Source organism: Panthera onca, chromosome D2 (assembly GCF_046562875.1).
Source record: "Panthera onca isolate mPanOnc1 chromosome D2, mPanOnc1 haplotype 2, whole genome shotgun sequence".
Taxonomy (NCBI): domain Eukaryota; kingdom Metazoa; phylum Chordata; class Mammalia; order Carnivora; family Felidae; genus Panthera; species Panthera onca.
Window position 1 is genome coordinate 27,964,302 of NC_138349.1, and position 24,884 is coordinate 27,989,185.

At 36.6% G+C, this 24,884-nt stretch overlaps 1 protein-coding gene and 1 pseudogene across 10 annotated transcripts in view; one reads left to right on the plus strand and one right to left on the minus strand.

The window, feature by feature from the left end:
- BTRC (beta-transducin repeat containing E3 ubiquitin protein ligase) overlaps window positions 1-24,884 on the minus strand; it is a 182,766-nt gene that overhangs the window by 131,626 nt on the left and 26,256 nt on the right. The gene's annotated exons all lie outside the window — the stretch shown is intronic.
- Window positions 19,229-19,385, plus strand: LOC132685698 (U2 spliceosomal RNA; annotated as a pseudogene).

Genomic DNA, 24,884 nt, shown 5'->3' on the forward strand with positions numbered 1-24,884 from the left:
GCTCTGTGCTGACAGCTCAGAGCCTGGAGCCTGCTTCTGATTCTGTGTCTCCCTCTTTCTCTCTGCCCCTCCCCTGCTCATGCTCTGTCTCTCTCCATGTCTGAAAATGAATAAACGTTAAAAAATTAAAAAAAAAAACAAAAAACATGTTTGAGGCACGTAGGTGACTCAGTCGATTAAGTGCCTGACTTGATTTTGGCTCAGGTCATAATCTCGCAATTTGTGGGTTCGAGCCCTACATTGGGCTCTGCACTGACAGGGCAGAGCCTGCTTAGAATTCTCTCTCTCTCAAAACAAATAAAAATAAACTTTAAAATAACCACGTTTAGGGGGTGCCTAGGTGGGTCAGTCAGTTAAGTATCCGACTTCAGCTCAGGTCATGATCTCACAGTCCATGAGTTTGAGCCCTGCCTTGGGCTCTGTGCTCACAGCTCAGAGCCTGGAGCTTGCTTCAGATTCTGTGTCTCCCTCTCTCTCTGCCCCTCCTCCACTCATGTTCTCTCTCTCTCTCTCTCTCTCTCTCTCTCTCTCTCTCTCTCACACACACACACACACACACACACACACACAAATATAAACATTAAAAAAATAAAAAAATAGAATAACCACGTTTAAGATATTCAAGATGAAAAAAATGAAGCATTCCATCAGAAAACTCAAATCTATAACAGAACATATATACCACAGAAGTTAATATTACAAACACAAAAGCTGAATTTAAGAATTCTTGGGGCACCTGGGTGGCTCCGTTGGTTGAGTGTCTGACTTCAGCCCAGGTCATGATCTCATGGTTCATGAGTTCAAGCCCCATATCGGCTTGCTGCTGTCAGCACAGAGCCCGCTTCGGATCTTCTGTCCCTCTCTCTGTCCTTCCCCTACTTGCGCTCCCTCAAAAATAAATAAAACATTAAAAAAAAAAAAAAAAAGGATTCTTTAGACTGGTGGGGTACCTGGGTAGCTCAGCCGGTTAAGTATCTGACTTCAGCTCAGGTCATGATCTTGGGATTCATGGGTTCGAGCCGCCCCACATCGGGCTCTGTGCTGACAGCTGGAGCCTGAAGCCTCCTTCAGATTCTGTCTCCCTCTCTCTCTGCCCCTCCCCCACTCACCCTCTGTCTGTGTCTCTCTCTCAAAAATAAACATAAAAAAAAATTGGCAAACTGCCTCTTTCATTATCCATTTTTGTAAAATATCTCGTGGAATTAACACTGGAAGAGGAGACAATACAACTGTATTTCATGTTGTCTATGCATAAACTCAATAACAGATGTGCAGTGACTAATTCACAACAGACTTTGGAACAAGTGTGATTGTGATGAGTATCTGCCTTACCCACAGTGAACTGCAGACCAGAAAGCTTGTACTTTATAAAAATTACAGTTAATACACTGATAACTAAAATTTCAGCCATATTTTGGGGAAACGGTATTATTTAACTGAACTTTAGTAAATTGAAATTTGTGTATATCAGAACCATGTAAAGTGAGGTCTTCCAGTACATTAAATAAAATATGAACTCTCAGTAAAAGCACATTAGACTTTAGCTTCCACCATAAGAGAGTAGCTAATATCAAAAATAGCCCCCCATCATGGACAAGAAAATTGGACAAAATATGTGAAAAATATATTTGAAGACAACTTGGACAACAGGCAGTGACAGATTGTAATGACCCTCATCATCGTCCTACTCTTACACCTCAAAGCATTTTTCAGTCAATGGCACAAGAAAGGAGGAATCCAAGCAGAGCAAAATGGGACAACTTATTGAGGAAATACAGAACAGAATCTGGGGAAGCCAAAGATACTAGAATTGATGAGGCAGAATACTGGAGAATGAATTATATGCACAAATAAGCTTCAGATATCTGAACATTAAGTCTGCTCCTGAACACAAAATCCTATTTACATGAGGTGAAACTCTACAAGGCCAAGCAAAGAACTATGAGGGAGCTGGAAGCTCAATAACTCCCAGAACCCACACAGGGCTAGGGAACTTTTCTGTTTTGACCATCCAGATTGCAGAAGCCTAGCTGAACAGTTGGGACTTTCAGCAGGAGACCCAGAAAGCTCACACTTCACTTATAGGGATAAACTACACTAGTATAAAGGTTACACTAAGTCTACCCTAATAAAATTTAAAATCAAGCCACAACAGTATCAAGCTGATCCACAGGAAACTTAACTGCTGGCTGAAATAAATTCAACCTTCTTTTAAAAAGACAATAAAATACAAATATTGAATAATGTAACATTCACAATCTAAATCTAAAATTACTAGATGAAACAAGCAGCAATAAAATGTGACCCATAATCAGGAAGAATACCAGTCAATGGAAGCAGATCCAAAAATGATAGGGTGAAATCAGCAGACCAAAATATTGAATAGCTATTATAACGTGAACATAGTGAAAGGAACTGTAGGATTTTTTAAAAAATGAATGAAATAGAACTCCCAGGGAAAAAAAAATACAATGTCTGAAATGTTAATTTCAGGAGATAGTATTAAGAGCTGTAGAAGAAAAGATTAGTGAATTTGAAGAAATAGCAATATGCAAAATAAAGCACTAAGAGAAAAAAAACTGGAAAAAATTGAACACCTCAATGACCTGTGGGAAATAATAAAGTAGTCCCAAATATGTATAATTGGTGTCCCACAAAGAAAATTGGGGGCATTTGGAGAGGGGCAGCATAAAATATATTTGGAAAATACGTTTCCCAAATATATTTAGAAAATGATACTGGATATATCAGCCAGGATGTGGAGGAAAAGGAACCCTCATGTACTGTTGGTGCAAATGACTGTGGAAAACAGTATGAAGTTTCCTCAAAAAGTTAAAAATAGAATTACCATATGACCCAGTAATTCTACTACTGGGTTATTTACCCAAAGAAAATAAAAACACTAATTTAAAATGATATATGCACCCCTATGTTTACTGCAGCATTATTTACAATAGCCAAGGTACAGAAACAACCCAAGTGTCCATCAATAGATGAATGGGTAAAGAAGATGTGGTATATATATAAAATGAACATATATGGATATAGATATACACACACAATACAATATTATTCAGCCATTAAAAAAACGAAATCTTTCCATTTGCAACAACATGGATGAACCTAGACAGTATAATGTTAAGTAAAACAAGTCGGAGACAAATACCATATGATTTCACTCATATGTGGAATTAAAGAAACAAAACAAATCAACAAAGAAAAACGGAGACAAACAAAAAAGCAGACTCTTAAACACAGAGAACAAACTGGTGGCTGCCAGAGAGGAGATGGGCAGGAGAATGGGTGAAACAGATAAAGGGAAGTAAGAGTACACTTATCTTGATGAGTACTGAGAAATGTATAGAATTTTGAATCCTTATACTGTGCACCTGAAACTAATATAACACTGTATGTTACTCATACTTCAATTTAAAAATAAATATGAAAAGTGCCAGAAATATTAAATATGTGAGTAAATATTTTTAAAATCCTTCTCATTTTAAAAATTTACTTTAAAAACAATAAACAATTTAAAAATAAATATCAATTTAACAATAATGAATTATGATATTCATAATTGGAAACAAAATATATGAAAATAACACCACAAGAATAATAGGAGAAAAGGAAATATATGAGAAGTGAAATATTATTTCAAGGGAGTTTGTAGTAAGTTAAAAGTACATATAGTTTGGCAAATCACATATTTGATAAGGGTCTAGTATTCAGAATATATAAAGAACTTCTACAACTCAACAACAAAAAGACAACCCGATTCAAAAATGGACAAAGGAGGGGCGCCTGGGTGTCTCAGTCGGTTAAGCGTCCGACTTCAACTCAGGTCACGATCTCACGGTCCGTGAGGTTGAGCCCCGCGTCGGGCTCTGGGCTGATGGCTCAGAGCCTGGAGCCTGCTTCGGATTCTGTGTCTCCCTCTCTCTCTGCCCCTCCCCCGTTCATGCTCTGTCTCTCTCTGTCTCAAAAATAGATAAATGTTAAAAAAAAAAAAAAAAATTAAAAAAAAAAAAAAAACAACAATGGACAAAGGACTTAAACACACATTTCTCCAAAGATACATAAATGGACAACAAGCACATAAAAAGGGTGCTCAACATCATTAGTCATTAGGGAAATGAAAACCAAAACCACAGGAGGTGCCCTTCATTCCCACTAAGATGGCAATTAAAAAACAAAAAAAACCAGAGCCATCCAGAAACTTCAGATAAGACACATGCCAGGAGATGCAGCTGGACTGGAAGGGGTTTTATCATCAAAGTCTTATTCAGTCTCAAAAGCTTTTGAAGCTACAATAATGGAAACACAAAACAAAACAAAAAACAAAAATACAAAACCACACACACACACAGAAAATAACAAGCGAGGATGTAGAGAAACTGGAACTTTCGTTGCTAGTGGGAATATAAAAAAGGTCAGCCACTACAGAAAACAGCTTGGCAGTTCCTCAGAAAGTTAAAGAATTACCATGTGACCGTTTCTGGCAATTCCACTACTGAGTGTATTCCCACAAGAATTGAAAACAGGTACTCAAACAAATATATGAAAACATGTTCTTAGCAACCTTATTCGCAACAACCAAAAGGTAGAAACAGCCTAAATGTTTACCAACAAATGAAGAGATAAACAAATTGTGGTATATTCTAAACCATGGAATATTATTCAGCCCTAAAAATGAATGAAGTACGGATACATGCTACAACACGGATAACCATCAAAACTATTATTCTAAGTGAAAGAAGGTCAGGTCATCATGGCACAGTTGTGAGATCAAGCCCCCACTGTGAGATAGAGCCCCACATAGTTCCACCCTTGGCTCCTGCTTAAGATTTTCTCTCTCTCTCTCTCCCTCTCTCTCCCTCTCTCTCGCCACCACTCCCCCATCTGCGTGGGCACAAACATACTCTTTCTCCGTCTCCAAAAAGAAAAAAAAAAAAAAGAAATTTTACCAGGAGTTTTGGAACTAGATAGAGATGGTGGTTGCACAACATTGTGAATGTACTAAATGACACTAAACTGTTCACTTTAAAGTGGTTAATTTTAGGGGCACCTGGGTGGCTCAGTTGGTTGAGTGTCTGGCTTCAGCTCAGGTCATGACCTCACAGTTCTGTGAGAGAGAGCCTGCTTCGAATTCTGTGTGTGTATCTCTCTCTCTGCCCCTCCCCGACTTGTGCTCTGTTTCTCTGTCTCTCTCAAAAATAAACATCAAAAAAAAATTTTTAAGCAATTTAATTTTATGTCATATGAATTTCACCTCAGTGAATCACCCTGAACGTAGATTTGAACTGTGAGGATCAACGTATATGCAGACTTTTTTGGACAAATATAGTACAGGCCTATAAATGCGTTTACTCTTATGATTTTAATAAAATCTTTTCTCTAGCTTACTTTATTGTAAGAATACAGTATATAGTACATATCATATACAAAATACATGTTAATCAACTCTTTATGTCATTGATAAGGCTCCCAGTCAATAGTAGGTTATTAGCAGTTAAGTTGTGTCAAAAGTTATATAAGGATTTTCAACTGTGGGGAGGGGTGTCAGCTCCCATAGCCCCCATGTTGTTCAAGGGTCAACTGTATTTTAAAATTCATATTGTAGGGACGCCTGGGTGGCTCAACTGGTTGAGTGTCCGACTCTTGATTTTGGCTCAGGTTATCATGTCACAGTTCATGATTTGAGCCCCATGGTTGGGCTCCATGCTGACAATGCTGAGCCTGCTTGAGATTCTCTCTCTCTCTCTCTCTCTCTCTCTCTCTCTCTCTGCTCCTCCCCTGCTCATGCCCTCTCTCTCTCTCTCAAAATAAATAAGTAAACTTAAAAATAAATAAATAAATAAAATGCATATTGTCATCTCTAGAGTGACCACAAGAACAAAACAAAGATACCTAATAAGCCAATAAATAGAAGAGATAAAATGGAATACAAAACAACAACAAAAACAACAACAAAAAAACACCTAATTCAAGAGAGGGCAGGAAAATTTTTAAATAAAAAGGTAAAAAAGGAACAGGTGGTATAAACAGAAACAAATAACGAAACAGTGCATTTGAACTTAGTCATGCTAATAACTACATTAAATATAAATGGTCTAAATCAACATTTTTCAAATAGTGACCACTACTCACATGTGGCTACTGAACATTTGAATGGTGGCTAGTCCAAACTGAGATGTGCTTAACTGTAAAATCACATGAGATTTTGAGGACTCAATATAAAGGAAAAAAGAAGAAAATATCTCAATAACTTTATATTGATTACATGTTAAAATAATACTGAGGGGCACCTGGGTGGCTCACTTGGTTGAGCATCTGACTTTGGCTCTGGTCATGATCTTCTGGTTCATGAGTTTGAGCCCCACCTCAGGCTCGCTGCTGTCAGTGCAAAGTCTGCTTCAGATCCTCTGACCCCCTCTCTGCCCCTCCCCTGCTTACGCTTTCTCAAAAATAAACATTTAAAAATGTATTTTAAAAAATAATACTTAAAATATACTGGGTTAAATAAAAACATTGAAAATTTCAACGAGTCTTTTTACTTTTTTGATGTGGTTATATGAAAATTTTAAGTTATATACTTTGTTAAGATCTGGGACTAACACATTTCTACTGGACAGTGTTTGCAAGTCCAAACACTGACAGATTGTTAGACCAAATTAAAGACACAACTATATATTAATGCATACAGATAAAAGTCAAAGCTTGAAAAGGATATCACAAAAGGCCATCATAAGATAGCTGAAATGGCTCTACTAACATCAAAGTACACTTCTGACAAGGAATATCAATAGAGATAAAGATAACCATTTCTTTTTTTTTTTTTTTTAATGTTTTTTATTTATTTTTGAGACAGAGAGAGAGAGCATGAACAGGGGAGGGTGAGAGAGAGGGAGACACAGAATCTGAAACAGGCTCCAGGCTCTGAGCGGTCAGCACAGAGCCCGACGTGGGGCTCAAACTCATGGACTGCGAGATCATGACCTGAGCCGAAGTTGGCTGCTTAACCAACTGAGTCACCCAGGCGCCCCAAGATAACCATTTCATAAGGATAAAGAGGTCGATTAATCAAGACGTCTTAAAAGTACATGTATTAATAACAAAATTTCAAAATATAACAAGCAAAATAAACAGAACTAAAGGGACAATAGACAAATTTACAGTTTCAGGTTTTAACACCCCTCCCTCAGCTATTTGATAGAATAAGCAAAAAAGAACTGAAGAGCATAATCAATGAACTTGACCTAATGACTTTTCTAGAACATTGCACCAAACAACTGTAGGTGTTTTCAATCACGCTTGCTACAAAACAGAACTTAAGATGGGCCATGCATGGAGCAAATATCAACAAATTTCAAATGACTGAACTTGCACAGATTATGTCGTTAACTAGCTATAAAACAGTTTCAAAAAGATAACTAAAAGGGATTCTGGTTCCAGTTAAAATGGAATAAGCATGCTCTCTCCTCTATCTCCCATTGAATGCGGCTACCAAAAGTGGGCAGAATGCATGGCACAGCTATTTGAGGACCCTGAGAAGTAAACAGCAGTAAGCAAACTGGGGAAGAAGACTTCAACACAACACTAAACCAACAATGGATTTACCTTTGTTTTTTGTTGTTCCTCTAGTATCCACCAGCCTAGACTACAGCCTGAAACCCAAAAGTAGATATCTGTATAGGCAAAGAGAGATCCAAGAGAAGCCCTCTAATTCTGGCCCAGTGAGTGTAAAGGGGAATCTAACACTAAGAGAAAATGGTGGAAAACTTCCATCTTTATTTCCTTAAAGTTCTCTCTATTGCCTCCAAGTAATCCCATGATGAAAGCCACAGTAGAAGCAGGGGCCCATGGGAGCCTGAAACTCTGAAACAAGGAAACTCTCTTTGATCAGAGGAGCTGTGATCCTAAAAGGCTAAGGTGAAACATCACTGCTTCCTTTTCCTCTTCATCCTCCCGTCACTTAGCCCCAGATACAGTAACATATTTAGGTTGCAAAGCAGGTTAAATAAAGCTCCAGCTCTCTGGCTAGAGAACTGAAATAGGGAGTCCTAGGGAACTAGATGGTACTGGGGAGATCATGGAGAAGGAGTTCAGGAAAGCAAGCCCATAAAGTGGTTCATGAACTCCTGTGCTCACCCACAAGCTTCATGTGTGTGGCTATGACCCAAAACAGCAAGCCACAGACAGACTTCGAGAACTGAACTACAGACTGGCCACTGACTAGCATACATACAGAAGAGATTTCAATAGCACTGCAAAGGCTTTAAAAATGTAATAAACTTTGAAATGACAACCCCACAGAAGGCTGTTTGAACTCGCAGGCCAAACTCAACTGGACTGTGAGAGGCTGATAAAACAAAAATATCAATATTTTCAATAAGATTTAAACAAAACTCAGAGTCTTGTAATATTAAAAAATGTCCAGGTTACAACCCCAAAATAACACGGCATGAGGGAAAGAGAGAGAGAGAGAGAGAGAGAGAGAGAGAGAGGGAGGGAGGGAGGGAGGGAGGGAGGGAGGGGAAATCTCAATTTACATCAACAGATGACAATTTTAAACTGACACAGATGTTGGAATTACCTTTAGAGACAAAGAAGTCAGCTAGTATAAAAATGTTCCAATATTAAGGGCAGACACTCTTGAAAGAAATGGATAGATAGAAAGTCTCAGCAAAGAAATAACAGATATAACACAGAACCAAATGGAAATCTAGGAACTGAAAATAACTGCAATTTCAAAACTCAGTGAATGGACTCAATAGCAGAATGGAGATTACAGACCAATACTCCTAATGGATATACAGGCAAACATCCTACTCAAAATACTTGCAAACAAAATCCAGCAACATATAAAAAGGTGATATATCATGATTCACCCCAGGATTTACCCCAGGATTGCAAGTGTGGCTACTTAGATTCCTACTGGTGTTCTGATGCCCAGTTCCACATTTTTGTGGTACCTCACTATACATCTTTCCACTTAGCTCTATAAGCTATCTCTGTACCCTAAAATAGTTGCCCCTCCTTAAGGGGAAATGATACATCTGTTACTTAAAACCAAAAGCACTTGATGAAGACAGAAATATAACTCTAAAATGAGTATTATCCCCAGAGTAGACACCATGGGAAGCTACTTATCCCAACAATGCCATCAATGCTTGAAAAAAAAATTTTTAATTTAAATTTACCAAAATGAAACTGGATTAAGTTTATGAGAACAAAACCCGACCTACCTTTAAGATTATAATCTAGTAGAAGCAAACAAAAAAGATTATAATCTAGAATAAGTAGATTTAAAAGTTTAGTCCACTACATGTTAATATTTATAAACACTGGAAAACACAAAATAAATTAGAATTAAAAGGTAAAATATTACTTGTTTGGTATCATTGTTAGACCGTACAAACTCACACTATTCTTATAATCTCTGCATGCCCGGCCTACATAGCAGAAGTGTTCAAAAGATCCCTGGTGAAATAAACTGTTGAATTATCATGACAACCGGGAGATGTGACACTAACCCAGGAGGGAAGACTTCAGGTTCTGGTACAGACTTATCCTCAAACCAACTGTAAGATCTTGAGCAGTTCACTTCATTTCTATGCATCTCAGCCTCTCCACTGGTAGAGTCAGGTAGATTAAAACATTTCTGACAGTACCTTGCAGCAATGAAATTCCATAATTCTGTGATTTAAGTCTATCTACAATACTTCTAATATGGATTTTTCTTAGGAATTATTAGTTTCACCACTAAATCTAGACTAAAGGGATCGAAATCCCTTTAAACAGTAAGATGAAGGGGGAGGAGAGAAAGCAGCCCCTGATGTTTATTTAGAACTGTTAAAATTCAAACTTGGATGCTTTCTAAAATAAATTGTATTCATTATTATTTATTAATATGCAATTAATCAAATATAACACTCTGATAACTAGAATTTTGGCTGCTTTCTAAAATAAATTTTATTCATTATTATCTATTAAGTATGCAATTAGTCAAATATAACACTGATAAACTAGAATTTTGAACAAACAAATGCTTTAAAATTCTAATAACTATGCATAAGCAATAAATTATTCTTACTCGAATTTCTACTGCTGTGTAGTGCAGGGTTACTAAGTACATAATTACATAAGAGAGTCACCCTACTTCCAAAGGAGCCATTCCAGTGAATTGTGTAAATAATATGCTTTAAAAAAACATAACCTCCTCACATATGAATTTAGATTTACCAGATATGGAGTAGCTGTGTACCTGTGAGACTAGAACATAGTCTTTAAAAGGCCTTTCTAATTATGAATTTACCAGAGAGACTAGAATGACCCAAAGCAAATTAATACATAGACTTCTTTTCATAACTTTCTATAAAAACATTGTCACTAATCTGTTTCAGTAAATAAAACAAAAGATCTTAAAAGTCACTGGCTTGAGAGAAGAACTCCAGAGTGCAAGCCTATAACCTAATTTTTCCAACACTGACATTCTGGTTTCCTTAATTACCAAATATTTGTGTTTCATTTTTCTTTCATTTGTATCAATATAACAAATTCTAAATATTTGGTCTATAGCTGATTTTATGTGAGATTGTTGAATTTGAAAATAAGAACAATTTTGTTTTTTTAAAAAAATCACATAAAATATTCAACATCAGTAGGCAGCAGGGTATCATAATACCTAGATGCCACATGTTTTCTGTACCGAAAAAGTCATTTTTAATACCCAACCACAGGAAATCAACCAACTTAGTAAACAAATTTATGCATACAGCCAGGTGGTATCTTTATTCTCCTCATAACAGAACAAAAAGTAAGGATGTTCACTTACATTTTCTTTGCTACATTATTAAAAATCACCTTATGCTAAGTAAAGAGAATTCCTATATTTTTGAAGTGCTCATTTACTCAGTATGAGTAAAACTGCAATTAGCTCAGATTAGTTTTTACAAACTCAATCTCCTATACCTGTACTTAAAGACCTTTTAAATCATGCCACAAAGAAATTATTTGGTTATACTAGATTTCCATTGAATTAAAAATTCAAGTCAAATCCCACTATAATAAACTCTTAAGAAACTGTCCAAATTATTTTCTTGCCCTAGAATTTATTGTATTAAATATTATTTTAAATAAGTAGGCCACCAGCTGAGGCCTAGGAATCTTGGGGTTAAACAACAATTTTTGATGATGTGGGGTTGGCCTATATACAAATTTCAAATGACTGCAGTGCTCACTGGAAGGATTAGATTAGGCTTTATGTGCTCTGAGAAAGAGGAGGAAAGAACGAGAGGAAAGGTAGGGTAAGGGAAAAGAAAGGCGGGGGAGACACAAAAAAGTTTGGTTGTAACTAGAGAAGTAAAGAGAAGTTGAAGCAGTCTTCCATCTTGAAGAACATTTATAACACTTCCTTTTCAGTATGGATTTACATGGTTGTTCATAGGAGTTACTATTACTCAACAGAGGTTGGTGTCATGTTAATAATCCACATAGGAGGCTGGCTATCATATGAGCAATCAGAGCTCTTGTCCCTCACTTTACTGGCAAAAAGAGCAAAAGAAGCCACAGAGTAAAATCCTTTGGTTGAGAGGTCAGGACAGGGTAGAGGAGACAAACCCTCACACTTCTATATAATCCCCCTCTCTATAAATGCATTTGCTCTAACAATGAGTTCAAAAGGAGAACTATCGGGGGTGCCTAGGTAGCTCAGTCGGATGAGCATCCAACTTCGGCTCAGGTCATGATCTCCCGGTTCGTGAGTTCGAGCCCCACGTCAGGCTCTGTGCTGACAGCTCTGAGCTGTGAGCATGGAGCCTGAAGCCTCCTTGGGATTCTGTGTCTCCCTCTCTCTCTCTCTCTGCCCCTCTGCCACTCACACTCTGTCTCTCTCTGTCTCTCAAAAAAAGCGTTAAAAAAAAAAAGGAGAACTATCCGGAGCTTTCTTCTTAACTGAGAAGGAAACTCTGCTCGTGAAAAGGGTCCCCGGATATCAAACAGTATTTCAAAGACTGCAAACCAAGTATCCCAGCCCTCTTGGGTACTCCTTAATTTAACTTCTGTGTAGGAGAAGAGAAAAGAAAATTACTTCCTCATTAGAAAGAGAGTAAATGCCTACATAAATAAATGGAACCGTATTACATCTGACTTCCTAGGCACCACAGACCAGCAGAGAAGAAACTTGTTTTCAGCAGTGTGTTTACTTCACTATTTGCAAATGGCTGGCTGATTGGCAGCTACAATATATGAAAATAAATAACCATTTCAAAGATCAAGTGTCATGTTCTCAGGTAAGTAACAAAAATGAACATCATCTACCCTCCCCATCCAGTTTATGGAATTTAGCAGGAGAATAGGTTTATTGGCTATTTGATTACTTGATATGTTGTGAGGACATTTTCTGTGATGGTGTGGTTATTATTTAGGTTAGATCAGAAATTCTGCTTTCTCTCAGGACATCAGTATTAAGAGTTACATATTCACAAGGATCCGAAATGAATATTTCTGAAGCAAGTGAAATGTGACAAGAAATTGTGAAATGGGAGTGATGAATATATCTAATATTTTTTTTTCTTCCAGGAAAATAAAGTACTTGATCTTACAATCCAATTTATCACAAGCCAAGATGCAAACTAGTAAATCTCAAATGCACAATCTGATGATACTGCCCACTTAAAAAAAATTTTTTTTTTTACATTTATTTATTTTTGAGAGACAGAGCACAAGTGGGGGAGGAGCAGAGAGAGAAGGAGACACAGAATCCAAGACAGGCTCCAGGCTCTGAGCTGTCAGCACAGAGCCCGACATGGGGCTCAAACTCATGAACCGTGAGATTATGACCTGAGCCGAAGTCAGATGCTTAACTGACTGAGCCACCCAGGTGCCCCATATATTGCCCACTTTTAGACACCAATCTAAAAATCAGTGCATCAGATTTTAATGGGAAATATTTTTATATATTTACAAAGTTACCTTTAAAAATGTCTGTTCCAAGATAAGTTAGGAGAAAGGGAGACTCAAATTCAGTTACCTCCCAGTGGTGCTACAGTATCTAGGCATAAGGGATATGGGCACTTATGGTCAACTTTTCATTTTCCAACTCCTTTACAGAATTTTAGCTAACTTGTTGACAGAGTCTTTGAAGTGTCTGCTGTGTATCTGAACCATTTAATAGCTTAAGTTGTCTGATCTAGTCACATAAGTCATACATGACCTATTAGCATAAAGAACAACAGAAAAAGATGAGTATTTTACAAATCTTTCAAAACAAACAAAAAACCCTCGTTAGCTCTCTCTTCTTTCCTCTAAAAAAGTTGCTATCTTTTTCTACTTTTTAAAACAAGGTTTCTTGGGGCGCCTGGGTGGCTCAATCAGTTGAGCATTGGACTTCGGCTCAGGTCATGATCTCATGGTTCGGGAGTTCGAGCCCCACATCAGGCTGGCTGCTGTCAGCATGGAGCCTGCTTTGGACCCTCTGTCCCTCTCTCTCTCTGCCCCCCTCCCGCTTGCACTCTCTCTAAAAAATATTAAACATTTAAAAACTAAATAAAAATAAAAAGAGGTTTCTTCCCTACCTATATGAAGGGACGGATTTTGGTCAGTCAGGCAAACCTGCGCAATGCTTAAAGAGCTTATTTATGAAAACTAATATTTAAGCAAATTAACATTAAATATTTGGATTGTGGCTGAAAATATTCAATAGATTACATTAAACACTGTTCTTCTGGTCAAGTCAATATTATCTCTCATAACTGACTTATGTTCATACCACAAGAATATTAAATATAAAAATCTCAACTAAAGGGCCAGAGGGTAATGGCATTAGTGTACTCAGGCTCGGGTAGTGTTCAAATGTAGACAAATATACAGGAATTCTGACAACACAGTTTTAGACAAGCCACTCAGTTTTATAGATACTTATAGTGCGTAGGTGTCCAGTCTAGCAGAACTCCATCTTCCTCCAGCTCATTTGTAACATAAACTGCTCTTAAACCATTTCAATACATTGTTACTGAGATACTTCTTTGACACAGTACCTACACCAAGCAGCAGATCAATACTCTAATACAGAGATGCCGATTCCATTACCACAAAAACCCTTGCAAGCAGCCAGATGCTGAACAAAGAGTGCGGCTTTCATCAGGTTTATTCCTAACATGTCTCCACTCCACCTGGATAAAATATTTTGCTATGGTGGGCAACTAGAAGTTAGGAAAGAAATAATGGCATTTAAAATAACAATTAAGAAGCTTTGATTACGGAGGAAGTGTGAAAGATAAAGCTAAAATAAATTTCTCCCCACCTACAGGATGCTTATCATTTATCATCAAACCCATCTGTTCATCTGCAATCATAATGCTGCACTTGATGCTTTACAAACTGCCATGACATTAGGTGTTTATGTTACAGTTCAACACAAGACTGAAATGATACAGGAAGGGGTTATAGAAAAGAAAGAAAATAAAGTATTGGGTGAGTAATGAGGGGAAAGGGAAATAGGAGAAAAGGAAAACATTCTACTGTTCTTTTAAAGCCATTTTCAGTAACAAATTTTGTAACTTTGATTTCTTTCTAATTTTGCTCCAAAAAAAATTTTTTAACGCTTTTCATATAGTTATTACATTTATATTTCCTTCATACCATCATTATGATCGGAGGCAATAAAACAGAGTTGAAATATAATTAGAAAGGACAGATATCTGTCTACATGCAGCGGTACTAGCAACTTGTGGCACCAGCGGGATTTAACTTTTGTCTAAAACCAATTCTGTCTTTTCTTACATAGTTACTTCCAATGGACTAATGCTGCAATACATCCTTTCTAGACCAGCTTTAATCATTTTCACAACTATGGTTGCTATGACAACAGGATGCAGCTTACGTGTGCTGTTTTCATTTTCTCCATTTGAGTTGCCATAACAACACAATTATTCTGCCTTTCTCCATTATGTGACAACTTTATTTTAGGATTGTGCTCTTAAAGACACTGGATTTCCCCATGAAAAAAGTAAATAATACAATGTATAAGAATTTTAAAATCTTTTAAAATTTTAAGATCTTTTAAAATCTCATTTTGATGGGTCTTTCGTCATACGAAACCAAACAACATTAAAAACCCTGATATCTGCTGAAATCTGAACTGATTTTTGTATAGACTTCCACAAGCAAAAGACAGCAATACCATCATGATTATGAGCTGTAGGACAAAGTGTCCATTAATACCTGTCCCAAGTAGAACAATCAAGAATGAAGACAGTTCTGCACCACATACTTTGCGATGGTAATCCAACATAACTCATTACAAATACAAGTTCGGAGTAGCAGACTTTATACTACGTAAACTACTTTTGAAAATCTTTATCTTTATCCAAGATTTTCCATGGTGGTAGAATCCTGCAGAAGTTTATACAGTTCAAATTCTTTTATACTATATATTGAGTATAAAAACATTCATACAATAGATTGAAGACAAGCATTTATTATTCTAAATGAATAATATAAAATTTTAAAAATATTTTTGGCTACTGAACCACCATATCCATAACTAGGACCATCAAGATGGGACGTGAAAGTGCGTTTTTTAAAAACTCTCAATTGCTATAACCCTTTGTTGTATCAGTATTTGCTATAACAGGACTTTGTATATGCAAAAGATTACCTTAATTTAATAGCTTATCTTATCTTACTAAGTTCAGATCTTTTAGCCCTTTAATCAGCTGACAAAGATACATTAAAAACTTCTCCCACTGCATAAATATCCATGAATATATATACATATTTATTGCTTATAAACAAAACATGGAATTATTACTATGTAAAGGAGAAAATATGCAAATGTTACTAAATTCCCTTTAGTTCCCTATAGGCATATAAAAGATCATTTATAATATTGTAGTATTTTTACAGGATAGAACTAATTTTCACATATTAATATAACAAGACACATTTTAATGTTAATCACAGCTGAGATAATTTAATAAATTTTATTGTTTACAATGATCTGAAAAAATTAGATTTATTTAACCAAACCTGAGGATCAAAAGAAAACTTAGTCTTTCATAGCACAATCATTTCCTTAAGTTCATTTTTTAAAGAAAAAAATCTACTAACTTATCTAAAGTAACAATGCAACAATTTTTAGCCTTTTTTTTTTTTTTTTTTCAAAGGGCTGTAGTGGAGAGGGTCTGAAAACGTTAAGAGCAAAAGTAATAACTGAACCAAGATCTTTCCTTTAGAATCCTTTCCACATAGGAAACTGAGGAACACTGATAATGAAAATAAGGCCACTGGAGCAATAGGGTGTTTACGCTGCTTACAGGGGGGTTGAGAGAGGGGTAGCAACAGCACAGAAGGGGCTGAAAAAAAGGAGAGAGACTAGCACAAAATAAATTCCAATCCTAGGAGAAATGGCTAGACCCTCACATGAAAATGAAACCAGCAAGCTAGGCTAAAATCATATATGAAACCCCACCTCTCTCCACCCCTGCTTTCTTCTTTCCTTAGTTTGTTGTATTGGTAAGGAACCTCAAGAAAATCCTCCTTTGTAAAGCCTACACTCCCCCAAGGAAGTGCTACCTTGCAATGACTTCTAAATTAGCTGAAGCCAGTAGGTCCTAGGCTGTAAGCAACATGATGTAATTTTATTATACTGCAATAATGTGAATTTAGGTGCTAATGCTGTTGGAATCATGTGTCTCAAGACTGGATTTTTGTGATACACTTTGACAGGATCAGTGAATTATTTGTGCCTGTGCGGCCTGGCATTCTTGGTAAAAGCAATGACTCATCCAAAATACCCCTTAAAAGAAAGCCTCTGGCCTCATCTCCAGGGCAGTCTGCTGTGAGCTGACATGCATTCAGATCCGTGCTATTGCTGTTACACCTGCTGGAACTCACTGGTAGAATTGCTATTCCTGCCCTGATCTGACATGTCTAGCCATGTACTCCACAGGGACTTACAGGCTACTGGGACAAGCCCCTACCACTCTTCTCAGGAATGTGTTATACCCTGTCAAGAGTGGTAAGAATTTTAACCCTTACTCTCTCTGGGCAAGGGCCTTCCTTATGTCTCCTCTCTGCTCCTTAAGAGGTGGTTTGCTTTTGTTTTACTCATAACTAAATTCATTATTTCTTATGCGTTTTGTGGAGAGAAGAGTAGGGGTAGAACCTGCTTTTAGCTTTACCTTTGATAGTAGATAATTGAGTCTACAAAAAGACAAAAACTCTTAACAAAAGAACAAACTATTGTCCCTATTAGAAGCAAAGTGAAATTCACAAGCCAAGCCGGTTGTCTGCTGCAAAAAGTGCGGAAAGGGTAAGAATCTCATATATATTTAAGCGATCTATATGTACTCCCACGCTCCAAGATACAATGCAGTGATTTATAAAGTTCTTCCAAATAGAATTGAGATGAAAATATCTCCTGTGGTCCAGCTAAACAATGTCCACATTCCATAAAGTCTTAACTTACTAAAAGCCTTGGAATAAAGATGTAGGTACAAATTCCTAGGCATACAGCTAATTTTAGAAGGACATTCTATACAGTATAAGGAGTTTGTATTACATGGGCTATACTTATTCTAAGGATTAGTTTTCCCAATCTAGTGCCTTTCAATGGTATGAAATTTGAAGAGAATGTGAGAAAAGAAAGGCAAAGAACTCAATTCTGTCACAAGTAGGCCAGTTGTGTTAGGCCACTTGTTTTCCAAACTGAGGTGTACACATGCCAGGGGATAGGCTAGATGATCATTTGGGATGCAGGGGAGAAAGGCAGACTTTTATTTAAATTAATTTAGTGTAGAAAAGAAATGAATGTTTTCTGATTTTTATAATATAGATTGACACTGGTTCCCTCACTTGATCTGATGTGTTAGATGGTCAAATGTCACTTGTGAACCAAGTGACCCAAAGGAAGACTGAGAATTCCACAACACAAATGAGGTGACAGCAGCACCCCTCAATTCCTATTCATTCTCTTTTAGCATATTGCAAAAATCATAGTATGCCCAGGATTTAAGAACATAATCTAGTTTTAAATAAACTGTCAAGTGATGCTTCTCTAATTCCTTGCAGAAGTCCTTCATTAGTTACTTTATAAGATAAAAACACTGTATTAGTCATCTGCAAAAAAAAGTGAGCCAAAGACAATATAAAGCAACCATCTGAAATATGAATTTATGTGTACTATTTATATACATGTATATACACTATTCATAATTTTTTTTAACATTGATTTATTTTGAGAGAGAAAGAGCACAAGCAGGGGAGGGGCAGAGAGAAAAGGGGACAGAGGATCCGAAGTGGGTTCCATGCTGACAGCAGCAAGCCCGATATAGGGCTCGAACTCATAAACTGCAAGATCATAACAGAGCCAAAGTCAGACGCTTAACTGACTGAGCCACCCAGGCGCCCCCACTATTCATAATTTATATTCATAAAGTATATACAATGTGTATGTCCTGCTGTAAGTACATATACTATGCCTTGATATTGTAGCTAATGATAGTAGTGCATGCATACAATTTACAATTTGTAAGTCAACAAATAAAAATATTTAGGATGGGTACTCAAAATTACTTTTTGGCTAGGAGACCACTGTTCTAGAGAGAAAGTTACTTGGATTTACTTATTTTTAATGGAGATATAATTGAAATATAACATTGTGTAAGTTTAAGGTCTATAAAATATTGATTTGAGACATTTTTATATTACAATATGATTGCCATTGTAGTGTTAGCTAACACCTCATCTCATCACATAATTATAATTTCTCACATAATTATCATTTCTTCTGGTGGCAGGAACAATTAAGATCACTTGGATTTGTTTTTAAAAGAATTTAGCAAATTAAGGCACATGCCAACCTTACCTTTTTTATAAACAGTCTCTGAACTTTACACCTCCAACTTACACCTGGTGAACAAGAAGGGGGACTTTGTGATGCCTCAACTAAGAAAGCTAAAATCATGCTAAGAAACAAAACTAATTTTCCATTTGGCATTTGTTGTAACAATTGACGCAGAGACAATTAACATGGACAGTACTATTTTTTTAGTTATTACAAACTCCATTTGCTAGTAAATTAGGCCTCTAGTTCCAAACACTAGATGTTCCAAATGATAAGACAGTCTCTAGTTTCAAAGGGTAGTTTCTTTATACATTCCAAAATAATAAATTTCAAAAAAAGTAGTTCTCCTAGTTGAATACTTCTAATCCAAAAATACGTTCCATCGCTTCTCGGCCTTTTGGCTAAGATCAAGGGTAGTATCAAAAATACGTTCCAAGGAATTCAAATTACACGATTTTCCAAACCTAACCTAACTCCTCAAGTGTTGTCATGTATATTTTTTTTAGTGTTGTAATATTTTAATCATGGCAGGAGCTATAGTTACCATCTAGGATAAATAGTAACTCTACAAGTTGTTTTAAAATATAAATCAGACTGTATGCCATATCAAGAAATCCTGCTTATATACAGACTAGTTTCAGTAAAAGTTCTTTAGGCAAAATTCTTATAAAAACTTAAATAATCAAGAGTAAAATTTCCAAATATGATGTAGAACCATTTATATTTACCTCTTTTCACACAAGCATCAAAATACACATTTGAATTACCCACATAACTTCAAAAGCATGAAATTAATGTGTTCTACCTGATATGATCACTTGAAAAATGTTTGGAAGCTGAGTGGGACAGAAAAAACAGAAGAGTGCTAGACAGTATATTAATCATTAAAAGTGTTTTAAAAAATAAGTAAAGTTTAAAAAGTGGTTGTGTAGGGTGACAAGATTTTTAAATTTTTACTTTCTCAAATTTGTTCTTTTAAAAAAAGCAAGGAAAAAAACTCACTTATCAAAAGTTATCATATGGAACATCAAAACTGATACTACAATATTGTTAAGATTACTTACTCCCTAGAATGACTTCATGAGGTGGGATAGGCCATTTATCATTACCCTCATTTTACAAGATGAGAAATATGGAAGGTAAGTGATTTCATAAATATTTATTTGCTGCCTATCATGTGCCATCCACTGAGATATACTGGAGGACAAAACAGATAAAACTTTACCTCATGGAGTTTATTTTCTAGTAGAAATAACAATGAAGGAGCACTGGCTTTAGATAGGGTAGTCTCTAAGAAAGTGACATCTGAACTGAGATACAAAAGATCCAGTAAGGATTTAAGCAAAAAACCAAGGTCAAAGAAAACAGCAAATGAAAAGGCCTTACAGTTGTCTTGCAAGAGTTTGGCAAAAGGCCAGTGTAACTATAATGTAAGTGAAGAGTGGGAATATTGACTTTAGATAGGGAAAGAGGTAGGTAGGAAAGGACCCAATCTGCCTGGCAGAACAAAAGTTAAAGTCTAATCATGCATGGCCTAAGTGCAAAGGAAAGAAAATGAAAAGTTTTATATTTAGATTTTTGAAAGATCCCTATGACTTCTGTATGGAAATTAGATTTAATGAGTATAATAGTTAGAAAACTATTACAAATTAAAAGCAATAATAACCTATAGTAAGTTGATGGTAGCAGAAGCAGAAAGAAGCGAAAGATTTTGAGATATTTTGGAAGTAAAACAGATAAAATCTGATGAGGAATTGGATATTAGAGTAAGGAAAAGTGAGGTGTCCAGGATGATCCCAGGTTTGGGGTTTCAGTAACTGGGTAAATCGTGAGTAAATGGGCTAGCAAAAACAAAAAACAAACAAACAAACAAAAAAACCACAAGATTTCTGATATACTGTATTAAGTTTGAAATCACTATGCAACATTCAAGTGGATAGGAAGTTAAATATGTAATTCTAGGTGTCAGAGAAGAAAGATGAGCTGGAGATCAATGGCACATTAGGAGTCATCAGCACACAGATGGTTCCCCCTTAGCCAGGGGGAAAACAATCCAAGACCTTCAGTGGATGCCTGAAACCCTATATACACTTTCTCTTATGCATGCATACCTGTGATAAAGTTGAATTTATAAATTAGGTACAGTGAGAGGTTAACAACAATAATAATAAAAATAGAAGTTATAATAATATACTATAATAAAAGTCATAAAAGTCATGTGAATGTTCTCTCTCAAAATCTTCTTGCTCTGGACTCACCTTCTTGTGATGATGTAAGATACAAAATCACTATGTGATGAGATAAAGTGAGTGAATAACAGAGGCATTTTGAGGTAGTGCTGAGCTACCACTGACTTTATGACAATATGTCAGAAGGAGGAAATGACCACAGGTAACTTGAAACTGTGGAAAGCCACAGAAATAAATGAAATCACCTAGGAAGAAACTGTAGACAGGAAGAAGAGGACCCAGGAGTAAGGGCTAAAAAACTCCAGCATATAGAAAATTTATCTAAGGACCAAATGCTTATTAAATGATCTAGCTCAACGAAGTGTTCTTTCATTAAACCCCATTGCTATTAACATTAAAAAAAAGCCATCTTCTTTAGCCAAAGGTTCTCAAAATTTAGTATTTAACCCATTGTAGGTGTATTCTAGGTGGGTCCTAAAAAAACTACTTATAGAATCTAGCAAAATAATAAGAAAGGAGACAAATAGTTGCTTCTGGAGCAGGAAACTGAATGATAAGCAGATGGGTAAGAAAGATTTTTTTGTTATATATCCTTTTCTTTTTTCTTTGAGAGAGAGAAAGGGTGAGTGAGCATGTACGAATGGGTTAGAGGTGCAGAGGGAGGGAAAGAATCTTAAGCAGGCTCCATGCTCGGCATGGAGCCTGCTATGGGGCTCCATACCATGACCCTGGGATCATGACCTGAGCCAAAATCAAGAGTCACAAACTCAAATCAACTGAGCCACCCAAGTGCCCCAATGCTATATATCCTTTTCTACTTTTTAAATTCTGTACTGTGTTGCATGTTTTACATATCCAAAAATACATATTTTTAAAATAACTCCATATTTTGGCTTCTATTAATAATTAACTTGAATCCCAACAGGTTTATTACTGTTTGCCTTTGAGTTGTTGTTGTTACTGAACCTTGACAAGTTACCTGTAAAATATTCTTATGAAGGTATAAAAAGCCATGATTAGACAAGACTCTCTTGAAGAAACACAACAAGGTATGAGAACTTAACTAACTACCATATATCAAGGCTTATTATAAAGCTACATGAATAAGGCTACACGATACTGACACAGGGATGAATAGAAAAATAGAACAATATAACAGAATAATGAGTCCAAAAACAAATCAATGCATGAAGGACATGAGGACAAGGCATGTAAGGACATGAATTATGATGGAGGGAGCACTGCAGATCAGTGCAGAATACATATTCTTCCACTAGATGATGCTGGGAGGCATTGGAAATCCATATGAGGGAAAAATGAAACGGAATCCCTTCCTCACATCACATACAAAATCAATTCTAGAGAGACTGAAGTTCTAAATATAAATGGCAAAACTATAAAGCTTCTAGTAGAAAACATGAGATTATGCTCATGAGAGTAGAAAAGGTTTTCTTAAACAAGTCAAAGAAACACTCGCACTCATACACACACACACACACACACACCCTTCAATTCACCTATCAATCACAATTACATCCAGTGGAAGAAACACAAACAAAACAAGTCAAAAGGGCACCAACTAGGTTTGGATTAGGGAAATGAGGGCTCTAATCCAGGCTGTATTCAACTGTTAACTTTGGACAAGTCAAATGACCTCTTTGGGTCCCAGTTTCTTCATTTTTAAAAGAAAGGAGTCATACTTTATGATCCAAACAAGGTCTTTGCCCAAAGTGATCTAAAATGATCAGGGAATCACAGCTTCTTGAACGAGCTGTGGACAGCATTCCCAATGTTGATACCTTAAGAGAATGAAGAAAAAGAGAAAATGATGTTTCCCAGCACTCCCAGTACTGCAAGTATAAATAACTGAATATGTTGACAGTGTTTAAGGTTGACCTTGATAGAAAAGTGTATTCTAAATGCTCTTAAATGTAAAGTGCACTCACTGGGGTAAACTGACCTTGCTGGGCATTTACTTGGTCGTACTATTTCTTTAATAAAACTGATAAAAGTAGAAAGATCATGGAAATATCAGTAGGCTTGCAATCAAAGGCTTTAAGTGTGTCTACCCATATATCCCTGACAAGTAAAATTCCACCATCATAGACAGGAATAAATTATGGCTGCTTGCCTGGGTGGCTGAGGGAATGAGAAAATTAAGAACAGGACGTTCCCGTAGGATTTGTGATAACCACCACCCAAGTCATTTCTGTACCATTTTTCCTAACACTACCAAATAACATATTCAACATTTCATTAGCTTCTCAAAATGACATTTTATGATAAAGCTCAGATCGGATAGTCATATCCTTGTTAAAACAGTCAAAACTAGTTATAGTGAAATAATTAGTGAAATAATTATAGTGAATAGTTATAAATAGTTATAGTGACATAATTTACAATAAAAGGTTCTCCACTAAAATACTTTATGAAACAACATTAAAATAAGGCTCGATCAGGGGTCTTACTCTAGGATCCAGGAATAGGAGTCATCGATCCCTGAGCCTTTTAAAACTGTGTACAGAACCTATCTGGGGAGAGTAGCTCATGACAATACAAAAGATTTTTAGTTAGGTCCATGAACAAAAAAGGTTATGAAGCCTTTAATTAGAGGATACTCCAGATTCTTAAAGCCTATGACCTCATACATATTTGGTGACATTTTAGTTAAGGCAAATCACTGACTGACTTAAGGAAATAGAACTTTGCCTCCTGATTCATTGCTCTTTCTCTTATTCCAAGTATAATAAAAGTCAGTCTCACTTTAAAATAAATAAAAGTTAAAACCAAATAAAAATTAAAAAAAATTTTTTTTAATGTTTATTTATTTTTGAGAGAGAGACACACACACACACACAGAGAGAGAGACAGAGACAGAGCGTGAGCAGGAGAGGGGCAGAGAGAGAAGGAGACATATAATCTGACAGGCTCCAAGGCTCTGAGCTGTCATCACAGAGCCTGATGTGGGGCTCGAACCCACTAACTGTGACATCATGCCCTGAGCCGAAGTCAGACACTTAACCAACTAAGCCACCCAGGTGCCCCAAACCAAATAAAATTTGTAAAAATAAAAATGGGGGGTGCCTGGCTGGCTCAGTGGATAGAGCATGGGACTCTTGATTCAAGTCTCATGTTGGGCATGGAGGCTACTCAAAAAAACAAACAAATAAAATAAATAAAAATTTAAAATTTAAAGCTTCATGGCTTCGGGGTGCCTGGGTGGCTCAGTTAGTTGGTTAAGTGTTTGACTTTGGCTCAGATCATAATCTCATGGTTTGTGAGTTCAAGCCTCAAGTCAGAGCCTGGAGCCTGCTTCGGATTCTGTGTCTCCCTCTCTCTCTGCCCCTCCCCCGCTTACATTCTGTCCGTCTGTGTGTCTCTCTCTCAAAAAATATTAAAAACAAACATTGGGGTGCGTGGGTGGCTCAGTTGGTTAAGTGTCCGACTTCAGCTCAGTCATGATCTCACGGTTCATAGGGTTCAAGCCCCATGTTAGGTTCTGTACTGACAGCTTAGAGCCTGGAGCCTGCTTCAGATTCTGTCCCCATCTCTCTCTGCCCCTCCCCCATTCACACTCTGTCTGTCTCTCTCTCAAATATAAATAAACATTAAAAAAAGTTAGGGGTGCCTTGGTGGCTCAGTGGGTTGTGTGTCCAACTTCAGCTCAGGTCATGATCTCATAGCTCGTTGAGTCTGAGCCCTGCATCTGGCTCTGTGCTGCTAGCTCAGAACCTGGAGCCTGCTTAGGATTCTGTGTCTGCCTCTCTCTCTGTCCCTCCCCTGCTCTGCTCTGTCTCTCTGTTTCTCAGAAATAAATAAACATTTAAAAAAATTAAAAAAAAAAAAAC